At 48.6% G+C, this 14,154-nt stretch overlaps 1 protein-coding gene across 1 annotated transcript in view; it reads left to right on the top strand.

Annotated features, from left to right (window-relative positions):
• Positions 1-14,154, top strand: part of LOC124553974 (polyhomeotic-proximal chromatin protein-like) — a 354,542-nt gene that overhangs the window by 79,270 nt on the left and 261,118 nt on the right. The gene's annotated exons all lie outside the window — the stretch shown is intronic.

Below are 14,154 nucleotides of genomic sequence, written 5' to 3'. Positions count from 1 at the left end.
ACTGGCTCACAATTTACGAAATTTGTGGATTAAAGGAAAAGACAAATTATTCCCTGCAAAAACTCATAAAAAATAAGTATGCCAATAGTATACAAGCAAGTTGTTTAATTATATATATATAATTTGCACAAACACAATGACTTCCCCAGGGTAGTGTTGTAGGCCGTTGTTTGTAGATGCAAAATGATTTAGAAAAGATATCTGAATGGTGTGAAAAGTGGCAGTTGACCCTAAATTACGAAAAGTGTGAGATCATCCACATGAGTGCTAAAAGGTATTTGTTAAACTTCAGTTACACGATAAATCAGTCTAATCTAAAAGTCGTAAATTCAACTAAATATCTAGGTATTAGAATTACGAACAACTTAAATTGGACAGAACACATAGTAAATGTTGTGGGGATGGGTAACCAAAGACAGCGCTTTATTGGCAGGACACTTGGAAAATTTAAAAGATGTACTAAGGAGACTGCTCATACTACGCTTGTCCGTCCTCTTTTAGAATACTGCTGTGCGGTGTGGCATCCTTACCAGAGAGGACAGACGGAGTACATCGAAAAAGTTCAAAGAAACGCAGCACACTTGGTATTATCGCTAAATATGGGAGAGAGAGTGCCAGTGCAATGATACACAATTCTGGAAGAACATCACTGAAACAAGGTCGTTTCTCGTTGCGACTGTATCTTCCCACAAAATTTGAATCGTCACATTTCTCCTCCGAATGCGAGAATAGTTTATTGACTCCTAACTACGTAGGGAGAAGCGATCGTAATAATAAGATAACGGAAATCAGAGCTCGCACGGAAAGATGTAGATGTTCGTTTATTTCGCGCGATGTACGAGATTGGAATAATGGAGAATTATTGTGAAGGTGATTAGATGAAACCTCTGCCAGGCACCTAAGTGTCATTTCCGGTGTATCCGTCCGGATGTAGACGTCTGTAGTGACAGGTGTACGTGTGTAAGGCGTAACGTGGTGAGCTGTCTATTCCGCTGCGCATTCGCACCGTCACACCGTTTCCATCACAGTTTTGGTCGTGTAGGGAAGCGTTAGTTATAGCTAGCGGTCACATCTGGTGTTTCTGCAGGCTAAAGTAACCAGTACCCGCTACATCGGACAGACTGGTATGTTACCCCGGGCTACCGCCATTTCTTCGACACGAATGTGATGTGGCCGCTGTGGCCGAGCGGTTCTAGGCGCTTCAGTTTGGAACCGCGCGACCGCTGCGGTCGCAGGTTCGAATCCTGCTCGGGCATGGATGTGTGTAATGTCCTTAGGTTAGTTAGGTTCCAGTAGTTCCAAGTCTAGGGGACTGATGTCCTCAGATGTTCAGTCCCATAGTGCTCAGAGTCATTTGAACAATTTGAATGTGATATGATTTTTCATCAGGACAACGCGCGTTCATATTACTCCTTCTGCATCGCTGCCGAGTTATAAGAAATGGCGTCAAATGCTTCTGACAGTCTATCGCTGGATGCTATTCGGCACTTTCAGAATCCTTAGCTTGTGACAATAGGCAATTACATTGCCATCTGATGGCGTAATGATGCGATTGTTTGGGCACGCTCTATTGCGACACGTGTGTTTCGTTTGGTCTGTGTTCATCGTGCGCTCCCACTTTTCAAAAAAATGGCGTCTTCCCGCAGGGTGCTGCATCTTTTCTTCCCGCCTGTGTATATTCGCAGCGTCTTCCGTATGAGCAGGTAGACGGAATATTAGTTTCGTCAGTCCGTAGTCAGTAGCAGCCTTTCGACGTCGCGTATCCCTCTTGCCGGTTGATCGAAGCTTAAAACAAAAAGTTGCATTAACGAGGCGAAGTCCGCGGTATTACTCGGTCAAATAGGTATTTAGGACCATGAAAAGGACTGGAGATGACTCAGTGAGACTGTGTTATTTTCTCTTTAAAACGACTACAGCGTGCACGAGGACAGAAACAGAGAGCGAGTAGTGGTCGGCTGGTATTTTGGCGTCGACTTCCAGACGCGGAACAGCGTGAGGTCTGCAGCACCCCCTGCCCGTGGTACTCCCAGCCACTGCTGGCTGCGCGGGAAAGCCTCGCAGAAGAGCCACGCGCCGTGTCGCGGCGGGGCGTGACGTCACTGGCCAGCCGCCGTGGCGTCACTGGTCACGTGACCGGACACAGATCAGCACTCGGCAGATAGCTGCGTGCCGCTTCTCAGCCTGGCTGGCGTGCGCGAGCAGTCTCATGAAAGCTACGTTCGGACTTTGAAACACGGATTTCGATGCGCTTCAAACATGTTGTAGAGGCACTTACCGTGAGTACCTGGCTATCCGGTCTTTTAGCGACGGGCCTTGGTTTTTGAGAAAATCGATTCTGAAGTTCATTGCGTGCTTTGTATACGCGTAACATTACATATGTTCCGAGCAATTCAGCGTAGCGCAGCGGTAAAGGTTCACAGCCATCGCGCTAGAGGTACCGTGCTCGATTCCTGCTCACATTTTTTTTTTTTTTTTTTTTTTTTTTTTTTTTTTTTTTTTTACGTATGCAGGAACCATCTGGAAAATTTGGTCCTAACATTCAAAAACGAGTAGACGAATTAACTGGGAAATACAGAAATGTAGTCGTGTCCTGCATCAATCCGGCAAGTTCACGAAACTGGTGTACGACGAATTTTTGCGTTCATTCTTCCGTACATGGGATAGAAAATTTTTTTGTACATTATCGATTCGTGGGGAGGACAAACCGATCCAACTTTATACGATCATCTATTCAGTGATGAAAGGAAATCTAGCACCTGCACCCTAAAAGTGGTATCACCAAAATGCACTCCTTATTGCCAGCCGTGCGATGTTTATTTTCACCGACAGGTGAAAATATTCACGAAAATTATTCAGAACGCTCCCGACTTGATGAAAGGTGAGAGGTCGCTTCTAGGGAAGATTCGATAGAATTACATTCGCTAATCCTACATCAATTCAGCGCACCTAATTTAGAAAGCATGATCAGATACGCACGGTTCGCATCGAAGTTAGCGGATGTTTTTCCCCCTATCGCTCTTGAAGAAACCGTGCGCCTGCAAGACGGTTGCTTTCATAAAATGCGCGTGGTGCTGGGAAAATGTGTGCTTCGGTTGTTTGTGTGATAAGTATCACCCACAATATTGTTCTCGCACATTAACCAATGTGGAGGATGAAATACAAGATTTTGTAATATTGTATGACAGAAAAAATTAATAACTGAATATATCTTTATAATTTCGCACACCTTACGCTGTGTTGATATCGTTTGAAATAAAATTGAAAAATTCGGTCGATTTTGGAAAAAAACATACACGGGCAGGATTCGAACACGGTACCTCCACCGCGGTACCCGTGAACCTTTACCGCTGCACTACGGTGACTTACTCGGAATACACCTATTGTGGCGAATATACAAATCGCGCAATCAACTTCAAAATCGATTTTCTCAAAAACCAAGACCCGTCGCTAAAAGACCGGATAGCCAGGTAGTCAGGGTAAGTGGCTCTACAAAGTCTTTGAAGCGCATAAAAAAAAAAAAAAATGGTTCAATTGGCTCTGAGCACTATGGGACTCTACTGCTGAGGTCATTAGTCCCCTAGAACTTAGAACTAGTTAAACCTAACTAACCTAAGGACATCACAAACATCGATGCCCGAGGCAGGATTCGAACCTGCGACCGTAGCGGTCACGCGGTTCCAGACTGCAGCTGAAGCGCATCGAAATCCGTGATTCACAGTATGGAGGGTCCCCTCGTGAGAGTTCTTTGCTCTCAGGAAGTTTGGCACTCCCAGACGGTACTCGCAGAGCTGTTTACACCAGGGCCAATTGTCGCTTGTATACTTTCTTCATCGTAAGAACTGATGTAAAGAAACACAAAGATGTTGATTGGTCAGGAGCTGTAGCACACTGGTGTTGTGTTACCAAGTTAGGGCAAACAGCCATCAGCATTTTTCTTAATCGTGCTTCAGCTGTGTAGTTTGTACACCAAAAATCGTGTACGGCCGCAGTCTCTGTATCTGTGTATTGATGTCCTTTCATTGTCGCATTGTTAATACGCAGTGTCAAAATGGATGAGGCTGCTTCCTGCTCCGTAGTGGAACATCGCTAAAAATGGCGAGAAACAGGTTGTTCTTAATGTTTCTGACAGGCTTACTGAAAACCGTATGCTTTGAAGTTTTCCCAGTATCTGTACTTCCTATAGTAAATGCGATCTATGAAGGGCATGAATGACTGAATGCGTAGCGCCGTAGAGTGGTAATCTGGTATAATCCATGGATTCAATTTCGAGTACCTATAGCTTTCAAATTAATCAAATTTGTGATAATTAACACATATCTAATCACAATTTTTATGAAAAATGCAGGAGCTCTTGTTTCTAATTACACGCTGTACGCAAAATTCCAGTTGTCATTGAAAAAGTAAACTATTAATCATAGATATTTTATAAAAGATCATTAATAAAGATTGTTTAACCCCAAATTTTAAGTACAAAAATGAGTATGTCCATTGTTTTGTACGACAGATGTGGTTTCACACTACGCAGCGAGATGAAAAGCAATTTTCACACGGTCGAGCACACCCTACAAATAAAAGCTCCACTTTTACAACAGCCACTGCAGTATGAACCCAATAGTACTGAGTAGCCGCACGCTAAGCGTTTTTTTTTTCCTCCATCAGTCTACTGACTGGTTTGATGCGGCCCGCCACGAATTCCTTTCCTGTGCTAACCTCTTCATCTCAGAGTAGCACTTGCAACCTACGTCCTCAATTATTTGCTTGACGTATTCCAAACTCTGTCTTCCTCTACAGTTTTTGCCCTCTACAGCTCCCTCTAGTACCATGGAAGTCATTCCCTCATGTCTTAGCAGATGTCCTATCATCCTGTCCCTTCTCCTTATCAGTGTTTTCCACATATTCCTTTCCTCTCCTCATTCCTTACCTTATCAGTCCACCTAATTTTCAACATTCGTCTATAGCACCACTCAAATGCTTCGATTCTCTTCTGTTCCGGTTTTCCCACAGCCCATGTTTCACTACCATACAGTGCTGTACTCCAGACGTACATCCTCAGAAATTTCTTCCTCAAATTAAGGCCGGTATTTGATATTAGTACACTTCTCTCGGCCAGAAATGCCTTTTTTGCCATAGCGAGTCTGCTTCTGATGTCCTCCTTGCTCCGTCGGTCGTTGGTTATTTTACTGCCTAGGTACGCTAAGCGTATGGCGCGAGAAATAACGTACAGGAGCTAACGCACGGACTTTTTTCACGTCTGCCGAACGTTTACGGCCTACAGAACGGCACGTCATAAAAGAACAACAGAGAATGCGGCGTCTGGATGGCTCGGTGGATTCTCTTGTCGAACGACTCGTTACCAATGTACCAAATGCCTATTCCGGAACTGAAATGTATTTCGCAGTTTCCAGTAAGGAAGGGGCTAAGAGATTACCGGACGGCTGAGTGTAATTACCACCTTCAGAGGCGTCAGTGATCGACAGTACTGTGGAATCCCTACAGTATGCCTCTGCATGAGACATGGCTCGCTCAGAAAAATTACCATGTGTTTAAGTTAGGAATTTTCATCACTGTTGTTTGTAATTGGAATACTGTGTTAGGTGAGAACGACGACACACCTCCTGACGATTACATTAAGCGAGCGTTTTAATTTTTTAAATTCGGCCGAAATTATACCATGTCACCAGAACTAGCCGGACACCCACAAAAACACACCTTTTTCATATTAGGTGCACTGTGCTGCCACCTACTGGCAGGTGCTCCATGTGAGCGACCTCAGCAGTCATTAGACATCGTCAGAGAGCGGAATGGGGCGCTCCGTGTAACTCACCGACTTCGAACGTTCGCGAGTGATTGGGTGTCCCTTGCGTCATACGCCTGTACGCGAGATTTCCACACTCCTAAACATCGCTAGGTCCGCTGTTTCCGATGTGATAGTGAAGTCGAAACGTACAGCACGAAAGCGTACAGGCCGACCTCGTCTGTTGACTGACAGAGACCGCCGACAGTTGAAGGAGGTCGTAATGTGTAAGAGGGAGACATCTATCCAGACCATCACACAGGAATTCCAGACTGCTTCAGGATCCACAGCAAGTTCTGTGACAGTTAGGCGGGAGGTGAGAAAACTTGGATTTCATGGTCGAGCGGCTGCTCATAAGCCACACATCACGCCAGTAAATGCAAAACGGCGCCCCCCTCGGTGTAAGGAACGTAAACATTGGACGATTGAATGGTGGAAAAACGCTGTGTGGAGTGACGAATCACGGTACACAATGTGGCGATCCGATGGCAGGGTGTGGGTATGGCGAATGCCCGGTGAACGTCATCTGCCAGCGTGTGTAGTGCCGACAGTAAAATTCTGGGGCGGTGGTGTTATGGTGTGGTCGTGTTTTTCATGGACGGGGTTTGCACCCTTTGTTGTTTCTCGTGTCACTGTCACAGTACATGCCTACATTGATATTTTAAGCACCTTCTCGCTTCCCAGTGTTGAAGAGCAATTGGGGGACTTCATAACGCACGTCATGTGGCGGAGTGGTTACACGACAGTAACAGCCCTGGAATGGACTGGCCTGCACAGAGTCCTGACCTGAATCCTATAGAAGACCTTTGGGATGTTTTGGAAGGCCGACTTCGTGCCAGGCCTCAGCGACCGACATCGATACCTCTGATCAGTGCAGCACTCCGTGAAGAATGGGCTGCCATTCCCCAAGAAACGTTCGAGCACTTGATTGAACGAATGCCTGCGAGAGTGGAAGCTGTTGTGAAGGCTAAGCGTGGTCCGACACTATATTGAATTCGAGCATTACCGATGGAGGGCGCCACGAACTTTTAAGTCATCAGGGTGGGCAGCAATCTGCAGTGGTTCGCTGGTGATGTTGGTATTGGACGGTAAGGTGTCGAATTTGAGTGACTATGCGAGGATAGAAGATGATTTAGAAGAGACATCTAGTAGGTGTGACGAATGGCCGCTAGCTCTAGATCTAGAAAAAAATAAGTTAATGCGGATGAGTAGGAAAAGCAAAGCCGTAATGTTGGGATTCAGCAGTAGTATTGGTTTATTCGACGCAACTCGTAAAGCCCCGCACCTTTTGTCTGCGGGAAAGTGTTTTATTTCTAGATGCGACGGGGATTCCCCTGCCAGAGACGTCACGTACACAATGCCCGCATTAAAAAAACAGGTTATGATTCCTTCGGTAATCATCTTACAATGTGTTGAAAAGCAAACTGGGTTGATTTTTTCAAAGTCATACGAATAATCGATAGACGAACGTGCGCTGGATGGTAAGCGCTTTGTGAAACAAGGCTGCGTCTTCAAGGATACGAATTCTGCGCCCCCTGAAATTGCCGCCCGGGGCAGATTGCCCGGTTTGCTGCGCTTTAGATCCGGGTGTGCCAGGTGCAGAAGCTGTTAGACTGGCAACCTGCGACTGTGGCTGCGGTGCGCGAGGCAGGAGCCGGGTTAGCGGCCCGTGTGGTCCCAGCTGTGCGGCGGCCGCGGGCTGCTAGCTGGGATGTGGCAGCAGAGTGTACACCGAGGCGAGTGCTGCCGCCGCCGGCAGGTAGGTGTGCGCGGACCCCGCAGGAGTGGTCGCAATTAGCGGCGCGGCTGGTTGCGAGAGCAGCAGGTTGCGGGCGCGCGCCGCGCACGCAGCAGTCAGCTGCGCCCGCCGCCTATCGATTGGCCCTGCAGCCCCTCCCTGCGCTCCCCCTGCCCTGCTCACTCCCTCCCTCCCACCCACCAGCACGCCGCCCAAGGTTCGTGCACTGCAGTTCTCGCCAGCCCAGGCCCTTCCTGTAGTCCTCAATCGTCAGCCCCTAGCAGTAGCGTAGCGACGACCACGTTAACAGCGCCGTCCTGTCTCAAATGGTTCAAGTGCCTCTGAGCACTATGGGACTTAACTTCTGAGGTCATTAGTCCCCTAGAACTTAGAACTAGTTAAACCTAACTAACCTAAGGACATCACACACATCCACGCCCGAGGCAGGATTCGAACCTGCGACCGTAGCGGTCACGCGGTTCCAGACTGTAGCGCCCAGAACCGCACGGCCACACCGGCCGGCTCATCCTGTCTCAAGTATCACAGACTCCGTATATACACTGAAGCTCCAAATAGACTGGTATATGTATGTGTATAGAAATACGGACATATTTAAACAGACAGAATATGGCGCTGCGACCGGCAACGTCTGTTTAAGACAACAGCTGTCTGGCGCAGTTGTTAGATCGCTTTCTGCTGCTTGAATGGCAGGTCACCAAGATTCAAGTGCGTTTGGCAGTATAGGCGGCACACGAGCAATGGGACACAGCATCTCCGAGGTAGCGATGTAGTGGGGATTCTCCCGTACGACCGTTACACGAGTCCACGAGTGAATATCACTAATCTGGTAAAACATCAAATACCCGACATCACTGCGGCGGGGAACTAAAGAGAATACTTCCAACGTGACAGAAGCGCAGCCCTTCCGCAAATTCCACTGCTGGGCCATCAACAAGTCTTACCGTGCGAACTATTCAGGGAAATATCATCGATAAGTCCTGAAAGAGCTCGAGACCCACTCGTGTAGCATTCGTGACTGCACGACACCAAACTTTACGCCTCGCCTGGACCCGTCAACACCGGCATTGGACTCATGATGATTGGAAACAGTTGTATCGAGCGTGTCGACGTGTACGGAAGATCTCTAATGGTGTGGGCCGCATTCAGCTGGAGTGATATGGGGCCCCTGATACGTGTAGGTACGAGTCTCACAGGCGAAACGTACTTGCGCCTTCCGACGGACTTGTGCAATTCCAACAGGACAATGCGACACGCCACACGTCCAGAATTGCTAGAGTGGCTCCAGGAACACTCTCAGGAGTTTATTCCCCAGAGATGAACATGATTCAGCAATTTGGGATGCCTTGCAACGTGCTGTTCAGAAGATATCCCCACCGCCCTCGTACTCTCACTGAGTTGTGGACAGTCCTACAGAATTCGTGCTGTCAGTTCCCTCGAGCAGTACTCCAGACATTAGTCGTGTTGCCGCACTTGTGCGTGCTCGCAGAGGCCCTACCTGTTATTAGCTTCTTTGGCCCTCCAGTGTAGTTGCACTCACGAACGATAGCTGTTGCGTTCAGGATTGTTCTGCGTCACGCATTTTCCGACAGCCAGTAAGCGCTCACTGGCGGTCTCGACACTCCGATGTGAATGTCGAATCCAGTGGTAACATTAAATGAGGTCGTTAGCGACTTACGTAGTGAGATTTTATTGCATTTGTTATGGCGTTGATAGGTGACGAATTGTTCGTCGGTTCATTTGGGGGAGGCGACAAACAGCGAGGTCGTGGATCCCATCGGACTGGGGGAGGATGGGGAAGGAAGTCGGCCGTGCCCTTTCGAAGGGACCATCCCGGAATTTGCCTGAAGCGTTCTAGGGAAATCACGGAAAACCTAAATCGGGACGGCCGGCCGCAGGTTTTGAACCGCTATCTTCCCGAATGCGACTCCTCTCCGCTAATCACCGTGCCACGTCGCTGGTCGTCGAATTGCAGACTGGCTAGTGGGAGGAATAATTTCCAGGGTCACGTATTCGTGAGGCGCAAAAGGACGCGTATGTCAAACTTCCTGGCAGATTAAGACTGTGCCGGCCGCTGTGCCCGAGCGGTTGTAGGCGCTTCAGTCCGGAACCACGCGCTGCTACGGTCGCAGGTTCGAACCCTGCCTCGGGCATGGATGTCTGTGATGTCCTTAGGTTAGTTAGGTTTAAGTAGTTCTGAGTTCTACGGGACTGATGACCACAGATGTTAAGTCCCATAGTGCTCTGAGCCATTTGAACTAACAATGTGTGCCGGACCTTTGCCTGTCGCGGGCAACTGCTATAGCGCGCGAGCTACCCGAGCACGACTCACACTGCTTTGCTGAGAATCGTGCTCGTTCCGCAAAATAGTGGCAAAAGTAAAGCTGTGAGGACGTGTCGTGAGTCGTAGAGCAGTTGCCTGCGGTAGGCAAAGGTCCGGAGTTCGAGTCTCGGTCCGGCACACAGTTTCAGTGTGCGAGGAAACTTCACATCACCTCGCACTCCGCTGTAGAGTGAAAATCTCATTCGTCGCTCGGGATCAATAATAATGCGAGCGCGTGGGTGCCACGTTAGCCGCTCGTAGTGCTGCTAGAAGCCCGTCTCATGTTAACCCTTACTGAGAGTGGCGCATACTCTCTCCTACTGCCGCTGTTCCTTGTCTCCCCCGCCACTGTCTCTCTACTTCTCTGTTTCGGCACAAGAAGCGTGGCAAAATTTTTGGTGAGCAAGGTCGAATGAGGTTTGACGCAACTGGTTCTCACTTCCCTGTCAGCACCTTTCAAACAAGACCGTCTTGTACTCCCATAGGAACATTCTTCAGCTGCTTCCCATCTTTTACCTGCAGCATCACGGTTTGCTGCTTGTACGCGTTGCCCTAGAAATGATGCGACGAACTTCGAGCGGGCTTTAGAGAGTACTTTCACGAATCATGATGGGGCCACCAACAGTATCCATTAGGAGTTTACTCACTAACGGCCCTTCTTTCGCATCAGCGCGGGAGTATTGGCGTACGACGTTTACCCACCAATGGTAGCGACGAGAATTTTAACCAATACTCCCACTTCTCCATCACAAACGCGGGAAAACTGACTATTATAAGAGAACGCGGCACTGGTCTATGACTGTATTCTAGCAATAGTGGACACCGAAACATCCTGAAGAAGATCCCATAAGAAGAGTCGAAACGTCGGTTATTCTAGAAGGAAATATGTCAAGGCCTAACAACATTTTAATTTTAGTGACAACGACCACGGAAGTCTGCACACTTCGATAATACGTCTTGTCCTTCGAGACTGCCGGTCTGGCTCTTCCATTTACAAATCAGTGATGGCTAATTAAGTCTTTACTGATACTGGTGTTTGTAGTCTACATCTACATTTATACTCCGCAAGCCACCTAACGGTGTGTGGCGGAGGGCACTTTACGTGCCACTGTCATTACCTCCCTTTCCTGTTCCAGTCGCATATGGTTCGCGGGAAGAACGACTGCCTGAAAGCCTCCGTGCGCGCTCGAATCTCTCTAATTTTACATTCGTGCTCTCCTCGGGAGGTATAAGTAGGGGGAAGCAATATATTCGATACCTCATCCAGAAACGCACCCTCTCGAAACCTGGACAGCAAGCTACACCGCAATGCAGAGCGCCTCTCTTGCAGAGTCTGCCACTCGAGTTTGCTAAACATCTCCGTAACGCTATCACGCTTACCGAATAACCCTGTGACGAAACGCGCCGCTCTTCTTTGGATCTTCTCTGTCAAACCGATCTGGTACGGATCCCACACTGATGAGCAATACTCGAGTATAGGTCGAACGAGTGTTTTGTAAGCCACCTCCTTTGTTGATGGACTACATTTTCTAAGGACTCTCCCAATGAATCTCAACCTGGCACCCGCCTTACCAACAATTAATTTTATATGATCATTCCACTTCAAATCGTTCCGCACGCATACTCCCAGATATTTTACAGAAGTAACTGCTACCAGTGTTTGTTCCGCTATCATATAATCATACAATAAAGGATCCTTCTTTCTATGTATTGCCGGCCGAAGTGGCCGTGCGGTTAAAGGCGCTGCAGTCTGGAACCGCGAGACCGCTACGGTCGCAGGTTCGAATCCTGCCTCGGGCATGGATGTTTGTGATGTCCTTAGGTTAGTTAGGTTTAACTAGTTCTACGTTCTAGGGGACTAATGACCTCAGCAGTTGAGTCCCATAGTGCTCAGAGCCATTTTTTTTTCTATGTATTCGCAATACATTACATTTGTCTATGTTAAGGGTCAGTTGCCACTCCCTGCACCAAGTGCGTATCCGCTGCAGATCTTCCTGCATTTCGCTACAATTTTCTAATGCTGCAACTTCTCTGTATACTACAGCATCATCCGCGAAAAGCCGCATGGAACTTCCGACACTATCTACTAGGTCATTTATATATATATATTGTGAAAAGCAATGGTCCCATAACACTCCTCTGTTGCACGCCAGAGGTTACTTTAACATCTGTAGACGTCTCCCCATTGAGAACAACATGCTGTGTTCTGTTTGCTAAAAACTCTTCAATCCAGCCACACAGATGGTCTGATATTCCGTAGGCTCTTACTTTGTTTATCAGGCGACAGTGCGGAACTGTATCGAACGCCTTCCGGAAGTCAAGGAAAATAGCATCCACCTGGGAGCCTGTATCTAATATTCTCTGAGTCTCATGAACAGATAAAGTAAGTTGGGTCTCACACGATCGCTGTTTCCGGAATCCATGTTGATTCCTACATAGTAGATTCTGGTTTTCCAAAAACGACATGATACTCGAGCAAAAAACATGTTCTCAAATTCTACAACAGATCGACGTCAGAGATATAGGTCTATAGTTTTGCGCATCTGCTCGACGACCCTTCTTGAAGACTGGGACTATCTGTGCTCTTTTCCAATCATTTGGAACCCTCAGTTCCTCTAGAGACTTGCGGTACACGGCTGTTACAAGGGGGGCAAGTTCTTTCGTTGCTCATGTCTGCTCTCCAAGACTGCCGACCCATCTCTGATCTGACAGCCGAACCACTTCGTCCGCCATCCAAGTTTGCCGCGAAGCGAAGATATCGGAAGTGCTTCGTTTACCAATTGTTTGTCATTCTGATGATAATTAACAGTTTTGAAATAATGGAATGATACTCTGCTATTCAGAAATGGTCCTATATGAAATGCAAGTAAATTCACTGTTCAGTGAAGTTTTCTGATATTAATGACAGAAGTTTATCAATTTCGGGTGCTACTTTTCGAACACAGCAGCCAATCGCGGAGAAGAACCACAACTTAGGCGGTCTTTTCCACCATACTCCTACCGAACAACCGCATGACGACGCCTTGCCGCTGCTGCCTTCTCAACTGCTCTGAGAGGAGCTTCTTGTAGCTGAACATCGTGGCTCTGAAGCCAGGAATTTTACACGCCGGTAGAGAGGACCTACTGTAACCTTTTTGTAGTCATTCCTGCCCTTAACTGCGGATACTTTTCTTTCGATTCCGTGTCCTTGGACGCGCTCCTGTCTGCTTTGGCGACACTTCGGTGTCTCGCCGTGTCTCGGCGGCTCGCGCCCCCCCCCCCCCCCCACCCCCGCCCCCGCCCTCGTAGTACGCCCACGCGCGGCTGCGGTGCCCAGGCGGTTGCCATGGCGACGCTCGCCCCACTGCTTCCCTGCCTTAACGCGACCCACGCGCCGGCCCATTATTTGCTTTGCGTTTCACGCGCCTCTGCCCTGCGCCGAACCTGCTCCCAGTCACTGCGCATGCGCGCGCGGCCCCGGCACCCGTTCTGGGCTTTAGGATGTCGGTGCTGTTGGCCGGTTGATTGACGGCAGAGGGAGCTGGGGTAGGGGGGAGGGAGTTGTTGTAGAGAGACTCTCACCTGTACTTCGCAGCCTTTCTCCCTCCCCCCTCCACTATCTGCATTCGCGCCGGCAGCCAGTGGACAGACAGCGGCTGTATCGATGGGTCGACAGGCGCAGGCGCGGTTGTCATGGCAACGTTCCGGTCCACTCCACTGGCTTCCCTTCTACCGTGCCGGGCTGCCCTGCGCTACGCTACGCTACCCGTCCCGTCCCGTCCCGTCCCGTCCCGTCTCTCTCTCTCTCTCTCTCTCTCTCTCTCTCTCTCTCTCTCTGCCCCCCTCTCCCTATATGTCCGCCTCCCCTCCTCTTCCTACCCTCCCCTTCACATACTCCGCGCCTCATACGCAGGCACTCAACTCCAACCGTGTCTGTGTGTGTGTGTGTGTGTGTGTGTGTGTGTGTGTGTGTGTCCTCTGAACTCCCCCACCTATTATTTATTGTTAGTTGTTGCAGCCCCTCCACCCTCCCTGCTCATCCCCTCCCCCTCCTCTTTTATTAAGGGACTTAAGGCTTGTTGTTGTGGTACTTCAGTCCTGAGACTGGTTTGATGCAGCTCTCCATGCTACTCTATCCTCTGCAAGCTTCATCATCTCCCAGTACTTACTGCAGCCTACATCCTTCTGAATCTTCTTAGTGTATTCATCTCTTGGTCTCCCTCTACGATTTTTACCCTCCACGCTGCCCTCCAATACTAAATTGGTCTTCCCTTGATGCCTCAGAACATGCCCTACCAACCG

The sequence above is a fragment of the Schistocerca americana genome, chromosome 11 (assembly GCF_021461395.2).
Source record: "Schistocerca americana isolate TAMUIC-IGC-003095 chromosome 11, iqSchAmer2.1, whole genome shotgun sequence".
NCBI classification, from domain to species: Eukaryota; Metazoa; Arthropoda; class Insecta; order Orthoptera; family Acrididae; genus Schistocerca; species Schistocerca americana.
The sequence above is the reverse complement of the archived record's forward strand: the minus strand, read 5'-3'. Positions and strand labels throughout refer to the sequence as shown.